The sequence below is a fragment of the Talpa occidentalis genome, unplaced genomic scaffold (genome assembly GCF_014898055.3).
Source record: "Talpa occidentalis isolate TD23 unplaced genomic scaffold, MPIMG_talOcc4v2.1 talOcc4.11, whole genome shotgun sequence".
Lineage (NCBI taxonomy): Eukaryota > Metazoa > Chordata > Mammalia > Eulipotyphla > Talpidae > Talpa > Talpa occidentalis.
This window is the reverse complement of record NW_023601104.1, coordinates 67984063-67997133: the sequence shown is the minus strand read 5'-3', so window position 1 is coordinate 67997133 and position 13071 is coordinate 67984063. Positions and strand designations below refer to the sequence as shown.

The 13071-nt window shown below is 37.9% G+C and overlaps 1 protein-coding gene across 1 annotated transcript in view; it reads right to left on the bottom strand.

Annotated features, from left to right (window-relative positions):
• DAAM1 (dishevelled associated activator of morphogenesis 1) overlaps positions 1 to 13071 on the bottom strand; it is a 155656-nt gene that overhangs the window by 80788 nt on the left and 61797 nt on the right. The gene's annotated exons all lie outside the window — the stretch shown is intronic.

Here is a 13071-nt window from a genome sequence, read left to right as displayed (position 1 = left end):
TTTGGGTATTAAGGTGATGGTAGCCTTATAACATGTGTTTTGAAGTATTCCCTGGTTTTCATTTTTTTTTGAGGAGTTTAAGAAGGATAGATATTAGCTCCTATTTGAAGGTTACGTGGAACCCACTAATGAAATCATCTTTTCCTAGAATTTTGGTTTGGGGACACTTGGATTACTGCTTCAATTTCCTTCCCTGTAGTTGGTCTACTCAAGTCTTCTATTTCTTCCCAATTCAGTCTCAGATGGTTATATATTTCTGAGAGTTTGTTCATCTGATCTACATGATTCAACGTACTAGCATACAAATGTTCATAGTAATCTCTTATGAGTCTCTGAATTCTGAAATGTCTGCTATATTTTCCCCTTTTTATTTCTGATTCTATTTGAGTTTTCTTCTTTCTCTTTTGAGCCTAGATAGAGGTTTGTCTATTTTTCAAAGAATCTGCTTTTAATTTCATTAATATTTTGGACTCTGGCTTTTATTTCTCTTGCATATATTTCTGGAGTCTTTAGTTATAAAAAAAGTTGACAGTCTTCTCTTTTTTTTTCCCCAGCTACTTGCACTCATTTAGATGTACTACTGGGAATAAAAGCACAACTGAAAGAAGGAGGAAAAAGAATGGAATACAAACTAATTTGAAAATCATCTTGGCACATTAGTATACTCAAGCTCTGAAATGACTTCCAAGTAATATTACAGGAGGCTTTTCATTTCGATACTTAATGAAATACTGAAAAAGGCAAGCTTGGAAAACAAAGCAATTAGGAACACTATCTCAGATAATACCTCTTCATATGAATCTTTTAGAAAAAGGACATGCAGAGAGGCAGAAGTAAGATCAGTGATTGCCTGAGCTAGAGGCAGGAGTAGAGACTGACTAAAAATAGGCACAAGAGATGATGTGACGGAAATATTCTGAAGCTGGGTTGTGGTGCTGGTTACAGATCTGCATTGCAAATTCAACAACATATAAATTATATTTCAGTAAAGCTGCTTATAAAACAAAGTCAAGCCTGGTTGTTGGAGCCCTGGAGAAAAAAGAAAGATTCAGAGCAGAGAAAATATAACCTTGTGGACAGAGTAAGGAAAAGAAAATTCTGGTTCCACATTAGGTAAATCAAGAAGTTAGTTTAGAAGGGAAAGTAATGGGAAAGAAATGTATGAAAAGGAGGGAAAAGAAAAAACATGGATTCATTTAGAGTAAGTATTTCAATGTGGAAAATGTCACCATTTCAGACACAGCTTTTGTTTGAAACCAAAGACCATTTCCATGAAATATATGTAACCTTTCCTTGAGAATTACAGAGATTCTGTTAGTACACATTTTACTTACTCCAAGAGATAGATCAACATTTTTCCCCTAAAGGCCCTTAATATTAAATTAAATTATATTTTAATGTTAACAAGAAGTTCTTAAGAACATTTTGGTGGTGGTTCCCCTCCACCCCTTCCACCGGGTACATACAAGAGTACTGGCTCCTCTGTGAGTTCATAGTGAAGTTTTCCAGTAAAATTAACAAACAAATACAATTTGCCCAATCCCAGGAAGTATCCTGGCTGTTTCTAAATCACCTTCTTTAGCTTTTTACCCCTTACCTTTTTTTTTTCCTGCAATCCAGTTATGTTAGATATTGTTTTGGGGATTGGCAATTCATGCAAAGATGAACCACAAGTTCAGTTTCTGCTACTACACTTTAAATTTGATTGGTCTAGCTCTTTTTGGGCCACAGAATTTTTTTTCATATTATTCTTTCTTGGCTAGAGTGTTAAAAATAAGGGCAAATGATTTAGCCAGTGATAAGAGAAACCCCTGAATCAAGCATCATTCTCTCCACAGCCAGATCAAGTTTCTTAAAAATTAATACCAATCAGTAACACCCTAAAGGCTTTTCTTCTTGGGGAAGATAGTTATTATATTTTTATGACTTTATAAAATATGTATTTTATATATCTGTAATATCTTGGAGAAAAGGTACTTTACGTATCTTGCTCTGAAAGAAGCCCTGCTGTGGGAACTAAAGTTCTGAGCTTTACCCTCTAACAAAGCATATTATTAAGCCCCACTTGTAAAAGATTACGCACAAAGATAACCCACTTGTCCAACACTTTGGAATAAGCAGGCAGCACTATAGAGAAATCAACATAAATCAGAAAACAATTGGCACTGGAAAAATAAGTCTAAGGAAATGGACTGATTTGTAGATAAAGTAAGGAAGGGAAGGAATTTTGAAATAATATACAATAAGAGTCTTGAATGATTGAAAAGGCTCTTTTTAGAGGTGTAAGCTAAACTGAAATATGGGATTATTTATAAAACCTCTTAAAGCATTTATTCTTTGAAAATTTACCAATCAAAAGATTTCCAAGTCAACAACTAAGTTGCTGGCTAACAAGAGAAATCACAAGAAAAATCTCTAAAAAAGGATTTCAGGATTTCTATTTCCAATGAATTAAACTAAGTCATAACACACCTATCAATGTAAAGTCACAAAGAGAGGTTCTCATGCAATTAGGGCTGAAGCAATAGGAAATTTTTTAAAAATGAGAAAAAGAAGCTAAGACAGGACTTGGGGCCATGCTGCCAATCAACCCATTGCTTTGTGTTTGTTATTTGATTGTTTGGGGGGTTTTGTTTGTTGACTTTTCAATGGTCCTTTGCAAGGTAACTGTCCACCTGACTCAATGTATAGAGCTCACAGACTTTTTAACCATATTATTCAGACAAGGCTAACATTTCCCCTTCATATTACAAACTTCACACAGCAAACAAGCCCAAGTCACCCATTACTAACTTCACCCACCAAAGGTTTCCCACATGCCCAGCAGGAAACAATCCTTCAGTTCACCTCAAGGATACACCCAAATTAATGATGCCTTCTCTGGAGTCAATCAACTCCACTTTACCCTTTCCACCCATCCTACAACTCAACACTACCAGAAATAAGACAAGCCATCGGAGGGGCACGTGACCAGACCTTAAGTATTTTAACATGGTGAGAAGTATGCCATCATGGAGGAAAAGGCAGATAAGGCAGGTTAAGGGTTGACACCTTGGCAGAAAAAAAAATTACCCTTTCATAAATGAAAAAGAAAATGTACCACCATGCTGTCATAATTCATTAAAGTAATGAACACCCACCCAGTCGCAGCAAATGGTCATCACATGCAAGAGTCGTGGACACAGCTCTGAAAATTTAACCACACACCCTGAGAACAATATTTTATTTTCATTGTGGGGTTTGAAATATGAAAGTTAGATGAGATTTTTGTTGGTTTAAGTAGAGGTGTATTTAGTGAATTACTACTTGCTCCTAACCTATTAGGAAAGACATAAATGGAAAACAACAGAGAGCTTTAAATTCCCAAAGGGATGTGTACGCAAAGAACAAACCTTGAAGATGTTCAGCCTGTAAGATTTTTGCCAACATTCTTAGTCATTACACGAAATACCACAATATGACTCACTACCACCTACACAGTAATGTTCTCTGTGTTTGATAGACGTGTTTTCATTTAATATATAAAAATAAGAAGTGAGAAGTACCACAAGCAAAGGCTGACTAATAGAAATAATTTTTAGTTTCTTACTGTTAATGGTTAAGTGTTTGCTACAATATTCTTTCCTTTCTTTTATAGTAGGTAATGCAAACCATATTCAGTTTTCTAGAATCTGTTGCTAAACCTATAGGGTTCTTATTCTGTTTCTTTGTGTTACTTCAACAAGAAACTCATTGGATTAACTTTTCTTTTGATTAGTCTAAACCACCAGCAGATTTTCTGTAATCCATAAAAACTCTATTCTAAATACATCTTAAAATCACCTCTTCATATCCATTCAGTCACCCAAATTTCCATCTATAATAGAATATCATATAATGCAACTTCTATTGACAAGGCTTAAGAGAGAATTTCTAAGCAGTGTTTTCCAAATTGAAAGGAGGGACTTTGTCTCCTGGGTCACAGAACCAGATGTGAAGTGACACACATGAGAGGCACCCAAAGGCCCAGGGGTAACAATGAAGCCAATTCCACACATGTCCCTCCTCCCTCAATGACACCAGCACTGCTTTTGCCAGCCCAGGCCCCTTCCCCACCCGCTCAGCACACCCTCTGAGGACTATTTGGCAGAATGACACTTGTAAGTTTTAATTGGGTCAAATGATATCTAGCACAATGAGTCTCTTCCCACATTGCAGGTATTTATTGTTCCATGTAACATAGGGTAGAGACAGTATCAAGGACAGAAAATATTTTTTGACTATTATCACCCTTCCCCTTTTAAGCCACATCAGCCACTTTGGTGGTCCTGTAGTAAGTGTCATCCAAACAGGATGAATAAAGTAAATGACACAGGAGAATGCGGTGCTGGCGATTGCAGGGTTCAGATCTTGATCAGCACTACTGCTTTGAGAATAATTCAAATGAAACCCCAACTGATGGAGGATGCGGCAGTCTTCAACTCATGAACACATGCTTGCACTGACTCGAATACTTGCTGATCATCTCATGTGTTGTCCTTAGGTAATTATCAATAGTTGTTTATCCAGGCTACAAGCATGTATTGAGCACCTACTGGGGACAGGCACTGCTCCAGGCCCTGGGGATCCAGAGGATAAAAAGGTCAGATACATGCTTGTGCCATGCTGCTCTGGAAGGTCTAAGATGTCTATTCACAGTAGATTTAATATAATGAGTGTCCACTTAGGAATAATCCCAAACTATCTGTTAAAAAATGGCAAAGAACTTGCTGACTTTTTCTCCCGCATCCAATGCCCATCTTTCCTGAAAATTACATACACACACACACATTCTAAATGAGCCTCCAGTCACTTGGTTTAGTTTAGTTCATAAATATTACAGTGCATAATGAAGTAAGAGCTAGCAGCTGTATGATGTTTTTAGTGGGTTCATTTAAAATTGGACAAGGGAGGAAAAATTGTAACTTTTTTTAGGAATCTGGTTTTCAAAAAAAAAAAAAAAAACAAACACCCAACTAAACTAAAAAACTAATATGGTTCTTCATCCATTAGCCAGAAAATTGTAATTAAAAGATGTAGCTGGTAATGAGATCATATAACACACATCAAGAAGCAGTTTGAAATTCCAGAGGAATTCTGGGAATGAAAGGTGGGGAGGGAAGTAGTCCAAACCCAGCTGGTAAAACTATTCAAGGACACTTTAGGACTGAAATACACTATCACATACTGGGCATTTACCTCCCACAGGCTATGGGACATCTGTTTTCTGAGAGCAAATGGCATTTAGATGATTCCCAACACATCAAGATATAGTCTAGTATTCAGTTACTTGTACAAACTACCAGACTGTTCTAGTCATTCACTGAGACACATTTTCAAAATGACACTTGAAAATTTACCTAAACTACACTATTTATAGAGATTGAATTGTTCTCTCAGTCTTTTAAAACCTACATTAGTTTATGGGAACCTGTAGGGAGTTGGCAAGTCAGTACAGCATGTTGACTTTGTGTACTTTGCACATGGCAGCCTGAGGATTAAGTCAGATCATCAGATTTTCAATTGTAGCCAAAAGCTAAGTAGGGACATACCACTCAGAGACTCTTTAGGGTTCAAAGTAATGAATATCAAGGCCAAGGGGACTCATAATCATTTTTTCAAACTAACATTACTAGGGAGGGATGGTTTTCGCAGTTATTTGTGGTTTTTTTAAAAAGGTTTCCTTTTCCTCTCCTGTTTTTCAACACGCCTTCCATTTTAGTCCCCATTGTCTAAATTAAGAAGCACTCAGTAATAAATGTATTGACTGATAACAAAGTGTGTAACATGAATTCAAAATCTAAATTTAATGGCCTATAGAAAAGGACATTTAGAATAAACTCAAAACTAGGAAGAATAAAATGGTTTTGTGGTTTTACCTTAAGTTTACTGGATTTTTCTAAAGTTAATCAGAAGACCAAATGCCAATTTAAGAAGTCATACTGACCATCTTACTGTCTAAGCAGACAGGCCCTCAACCAATACAAAGAAATGTATAGTATCCACTGGAACAAAGGTCTATATCCAATCCTACTTTGATTCTTGTAAGCAACGTAATGTTCTATTAAAAAATACAACAAATATAAGCAAGCAAAACCACCTATATGGACACCACCCAGTATCACAAATCATCAGTTGTTCTCAGAGTCAAAATAACTTTTTTATAAAGGTCTGGGTGTAGGCTTGTCTTTTATCATCTTTAAATAGACTGTATATTGGCAGCAGTTCACCTCTGTTACATAGGAATTTTAGCACTGGATACAATTAAGCTCATTATCTACATTTCCACTTTCCTTTGTGATACATTGAATATTTTCATACCGTTCTAATATTTTTCTAAAAAATGACATAGAGTAAAACAGATCTACCCACTTATCTTTTTCTTCTCTCTCAACTAAATTTTGCCAAATAAAATTTTCTCTCATGACCTTTCTGAGGTCTGTCAAATGAAAATATTTTTTAACCTCATAGAAATAGCATAATTTTAATATAATTTCTTTCACTGGATTCTAATTTTTGGATTCCAGATAACTGGATATTTTGAGACTGTTCAAAGTGTATCTCTGAAGTCTTTTTACAGTCTGATTTCCTCTGGTTAATTACTGAGCAATCCTTTACACTCTAATTAACAGCAGATTAAAACTATGACTTCTTATCACCAGTTTTTTTTTTCCTTCAATTGTATTAAAATTAAGTGTTCCTGCTACCCAATTTTTTCATCTTTCTTGGAGACAGGGAACTGAATAGTTCCTGTAAGTAACTTTCTATTCTTAGAAATGGTCTTAAACTTTTTAAAACAAAAGCTTTAAAAATGAACAGATAAAAAGTGTTGAAAACTTTTCATCGATTCTGGTGATAATGGAAAATTTTTATTATTAAAGAGTTTAAACTAAACCTAGTAATAAAGGAAATTATGTTGACAGCCTGAGAAGACAGCTAATAATTCACATGGCTAGTAAGAGAATAAAATCTGTACACTGGTAACTTGGTAAGACCAACTTGGATACCAAGGCAATGTCAGAATATTCTGGAAAATGAGGAGATTACTGATGTAGGTTCCTAAGTGAATTTATCTGGCACAGCTTTCCTTACGGTGTATTAATCTAACTCTGATGTATCACCTACATTCTCTCATTCCTAATATTCTCAAATTCTACACTGGTTACTAATGCTGAGAATATCCACATTACATAATAATAATGAAAATGAAATGGAGTAATTATATTTATGAAGACACAAATATTCCTCACTCTCCCTATTTAGATTTTCACTCTCGGTGACACTCCCCAATAGTATAAATAGTGGTTTTGTGATCATTAATAAATTTATCAATTAGCTTTTTAAAAATATTTTACATTTCCTGGGAAGGCAGAGCAGTCTATGTTATTCCAAACACTAGACCCATTGGCTAAATAAATGAAAGACTAAGCGTTGGATTTGAAAGGCAGATTAACCAGGAAATAGAGTAAAATGGAACTGCTAACATTGTAGACTTTAGAAAACTTGAGTTCATATTGCATATTATTTCCAACTAGCTATAAATTCAGAGTGCTGTACTGTATCAGAAAAACTTTCCTTTAATAAGTATATGGAACTGATTTCAAATATATGAACAGCAGGTGTTATTTTAAGAATAAAATTTACTACAATACACTTCAGAAAGTAACAACCAAACTTGCATGCAACCTGGTTTTCACCTAAAATTTCACCCAGGAAAAGCAATAGGACATCTTCCCTGTTTCACAAGGCAAGAGAACTGCGGGACACATATCCAATACCACTGCTACTGTTAAATATTGTGTGGGAACCCTTGGCCTTTCACTCTTAGAAAATGCAGGGGTCTATGCATTGGGCAGGGGATGGACAAGGGCTCCTAAGCTAGGACTTCTCTCGCTCTCTCCTTTCTGTTTCAAAATTTAAGTAGCCAGAGGATGTAAGTATTGTCACAAGGAGGTATCCATTTCAACAACTGGATTCAAAGGAAAACACTCAGAATCTTCTCAGGGAGACATGATGACCTTTTGGTAAGTTTACCTATGCTTCCTAAAGACAGCAATGAGCAATGCTAGTAAATGTAAGCAGATAGCAAAAATAATCTCATGTACTTTGGTATATTTGGTTCACTAAGAAAGCTTGTAAGCAAACAGAAGTAGTTTCCTCTAGTTCAAACGAGTAGCTCAGATGTATAATTAAAGCAACAACACAACCATCCCACCCTCTTCTCCGGCTTGCCTCTCGGGACGCCCATTCTTCCCAGTCTCCTATTTCATGCTCCATGTACACTGAACTTTCGGCTCTTTGAGTCTTACACACTTTAGTTCTCAGCTCCCAGCCCTTTTATGTGCTTTGCTATCTATGACATTCTATTCTTTCCTCTTTGCCTAGAAAATTCCTTGTTTTTTACATCTATGTTAAATGTTACTTTCCCCAGGAAATTTCTAAGAGCCTTCTACATTAGGTTAGGTACTTGAAGTAGGTGTGAGTACATGGCAGCTTCCTGCCCCAGCAAGTCTGGAATGAGTTGGGCACTAGGCTAAGGAATCAAGCAAATGGAAATCAAAGTACCTTCCTTTTTACTCATGAAAACTGAATGGGAGGACCCAACTTTCATCTACAGACAAGTGGGTTTGATCAGATTTCAAAGCTGAATTCAGTATCCACTAGTGATAGGGGGAGCTGGGCAACTGTAGAATTCCCCATGGGGGTTCATTCTTACAAAATTTAAAGCAAATCAAGCAGGTTGATTTGCAGAGAAGGCGAGAAAAGAGGGACTGAGCTATGCATGCACATATCAAAGAGAAGGCAGGCATGTTGCTCCCAGGTAAGGGAGCTAAATGAGTGGACCCTGCATGTGGAACTCCTTCCACCTGAAAAGGGGAGAATTAAGGTTCTTCTCCCATCAAAATGTACTGCTAGAGCAGGCCCTCGCAGAGTTCTCAGACACATGGGATAAGACTGTGTTTTGCTGCCTGTTTCTCCTGTGCAACAAAGGAACTTGTCTAGTCTATTTTGTTCACCAGTTACCAGTTCACCAGTGATCGATTTATTCTGCTGCTCATCCCAAAGGAAATCTACGCTAACTAAGATGGAAGGAGTTACTTGTCAGGGAGACTTTATAGTGTTGTCATACCTAGGATGCTTCAAATAGGTGGGGGATCATCTAAGACCTTTAAAAGCCTGTAGAAAAGACAAAATTATAATGCATGTCATTTAATGGTAAGAATACCAAGTCTTGGATTGGTTAAATTCTTGATTTGTGGGTGAGGCAGAGGACAAAGCAGAATTGCAGAGGAGAGTTGGGAGATAATAAAGGAAAATAGAACTGATGCTCAAAAGACATAAAATATATGATCAGCAGAGAAAACATAAACTCTCAATACTTTCTAATATTCCCAATAATTTTAAAATTGTTAGCAGAGAGACTTTTTCTGGCACAAACACACACACACACACACACACACACACACACACACACACACACTCTTGAGTTATGTGTCCTCACTTCTCCAGAGGCCATAGAACAACTTTAAAAGCAACTGGTCAGGGCCTCCCTGGTGGCGCAGGTGGATGAGCTCCACACTGTGAAGCTGTCTGCAGCCTCTACAGCGCGGGTTCGATCCTGGCCAGCCAGCGAGAATCCCACATAGCGCAGCAGACTTCTCCTGTCACGCCTGCTGCTCCCCTCAGCAGCGTATTTCATCAGTCTGCCTGTTCTGTTCCCCACTCTGTCTCCAGTGAATCCTCTTACCCTCCTGCATATCTGGCTTGTACCCCGGTTCTTGTATAAAAATAAATAAATCTTAAAAAAAAAAAGGCAACTGGTCAGTCAGTTAGAGGGTAGACAATGAGAGTTGGCAAGAATGTAGAGAAACTTGAACCCTCATATACTGCTAGTGAGAATCTAGAATTGTGCAGTTGTTTTGGAAAAGTCTGGTAGTTCCTCAAAAATTAAATACAACATTACCACATGGCCCAGAAATTCTACTCTTAGGTATCTACCCATGATAATTGAAAATGTATTTCCATATAAAAACTTGTATATGAATGTTTATGGCAATATTATTTATAATAGCTTAAGACTGGCAACAATCCAAATGTCCATCAACAACAAATGAACAAACAAAATGTAGTATGTCCATTCAATGGAATATTATTCGACAATAAAAAAATAAAATACTGATACACGCTACAACATGGCAGAACCCTGGAAAAGACTGTGCTAAATGACAGAAACCCATCACAAAGTGTCACATATTGTAAGACACAATTTATATGAAATGCCCAGAAACAAAATATGAGAGGTTGTTACCAGAGGATGGGAGATTTGAGGAGAAATGGGGAGCAATAGTTAATGGATATGGGAGTTTCTTTAGGGGTGATGAAAATGTTGCAAAATTTATTGTAGTGTTGGTTGCACAATTCTGAGTATACTAAAAAAACTACTGAATAAAATACTTTAAATAGTTATATGGGACCTTCAAAAACCACTGTTCTGAAACTGGAATAATCCTGATTCCATTGCTGGTCCAGGAAGGCTGAGAGATCCAGGTACACTTTGCTGTCCACCTTCTTTAAAGACTCACATGACTGACCTCCCATCCAGGCTTGCTTTCTTTATAAGTTTGCAGTAAGCAATTCTGAAAGTAACCTATTTAATATCACTTTCAATACATCAAATGAGTGACTTATCAGAGGAGGAAAGGAAACTAGGTTCCAATAAGTTTGGTTCTCGTGAAATGCTTTCCAAATGGCTACAAGTTGGGTTTCACTTTCAAGAAAAGGAAAAACCTGTGCTATTTCTTAGGGTGTTGTACCCCAAAAATACCTGAATTATCTCCCATCCCTCTTGATGAACTAGGACATGGAGTATTTCTAGGTGCTGGCCTTGTAAAAGTGTGTGATCTTCACACCACCCCTATCAGGAAAATGGGATTACTCCCATTTTACAGACAAGAAAATAAACTCGAATCCAAGAGAAACCATCTTAAAGGAGGTTACTCTCGGTCACAGAGTGGACTTAGGAGGCCATGCAAGTTCTAATGCCCCATGTGGCTTCCCTCTCCTGTGCGTGAGCAGAGGCAGAACTGCTTCTGCAACTACTCAAGAGAACCCAGGGAAGAGAATTCCGGTGGCCCTGAGGATGCCTCACTTGCCCCAGGACAACCCTGGCAGTTGGGTGCATTTGTGGTCTAAGCCCCGGCAGTGAGGAGCAGACATAAATCCATCCATCACTAACCAGGACAGACACAAACCTCAAGATAATTTGTTTTCCAATGGTTTCAGCTTAAAGTTCTGGTTTGGCATTGGTTTTTTAACAACTAACAGCTGTGGGCAATTTTCACACAGAATAAAGACATCAATAAGGCAGAGAGTAGAATTTTCTGTCTTACAGAACAATGAGCTGTCTTCGGGATGAACACATTGCTGCCACCACATAGGCTCTGGTTTAGGGAGACTGACAGACCATCCTTGAAAGGACATTGGATGTAGTTGTGTGGAGAGTGCTAGCTCTGCCCAGCAGCCCTGCTCTCACGGAGGAGCCCTTTATCCACAACATGTTTTCTTAGGTTGACTTTTGGTTTTAACATACTTTAAGTGAGGAAAAAAAACCAAGCTTGTCAATATATTATTATTGCCCTTCTTGATTGCCAAAAGGGTAGATGATTCACTATATCCCTCCCTAGGAGAGAATTATGTGTCCTCCACCCACACCAATGACTTTAGCTTGCCCATATGACATGTGGTGTCTGTCCCTACAAAAGGATGATATTTCCTTACCCTGTGATCTCAGGAGTTGCCGTGTGATTGTCAATGACCTAAGAGATGTGGGTGGAAATGACATGTGTCATTTCCAAGCATAAGCTTAGAGCCTGCTGGTAAGTAGTTCACCATGTCTCTCTTTGCTTTTCCACCAAGTTTGATTAAAAGATGGTGAAGAACAGAAGCCCAGGTGACCCACAGTGGACATGTAGCATTAGCAAGAGATAAATCTCTACTGTTGTAACCACTGAATGTTTGCTGTAACAGGATAACTTGCTTACAATGACTGAGGCGACCACTAACATTGATCTTCTCCACATCTCTCCTCACTAGCAATCCCTGCTCACTACTCAGCCCCATCAGAAAGTCGTCCCTGACCACCCACCTCACCACCATGTCCTACACCTGATAACACCTAGACCCATGATCAATGCACAGATGAGATGTGCTTCTCCCTTTGGTGATATTAAATCTTCATTATCTGTCCCATTTTGCTACAGAAATTGTCAGCTTTTGAGAGCAGTTTCCAGTTTCTATTTCAAACCTCATTAGCATCTAGAACAGAGTTCTGCATGCAACCGAGATGAGAGAGGACAGAGATTTCTTAAACACTGAAAATATTCAACATTATAAAGTAGAAACATGCTATGAAGAGTCAAGTCTTTTTCCCAAGCAATTCTGGGTGGTACTGGGCCTGTTAATCCACTCAGCAGACCAGAACTCAAACATAAGTGTCATGTTGGCTTACCCAATAGGATAAGCTTGCAGGTGAACGGAGGTCTACAACTGTCGTGACTCTATCCATTCAGATGTTGCCCCTGCAGGGCAGTGACACAGCCTACATTACTTTCCTGACTGAAGAGTCATACAAAATGATGAAACTAGTATCTGTTGAATGACATAAATGGTCTGACTGGAACTAAAGCCATGACAAAATGCCAGAGGTGATCTTGAGTCTCTAGTAAGGGCATTATGCCATCCCCACTACGCATCACTCTCCTGTGAACATCAGACCAAACTAGGAGGAGGTATTATTTTTTTCTACACTTTCCAGAAAACAGACTTAAAAAGTCATATGCTTTTTTCCATATTTGTACAGGTAATGAAGTCAGAGCAGTAATTTGAACCAAGGATATCCTATCTCCAGGTCAGGCCACTCCTGAGATCACAGGGCAAGGAAATATCATCCTTTTGTAGGGACAGGCACCACATGTCACATGCCATAACATATTCTGAAACACAAAATGGAAGGAGACACTACACTGGAGATGCTTCTGCAGCGAAGTTAAGGAG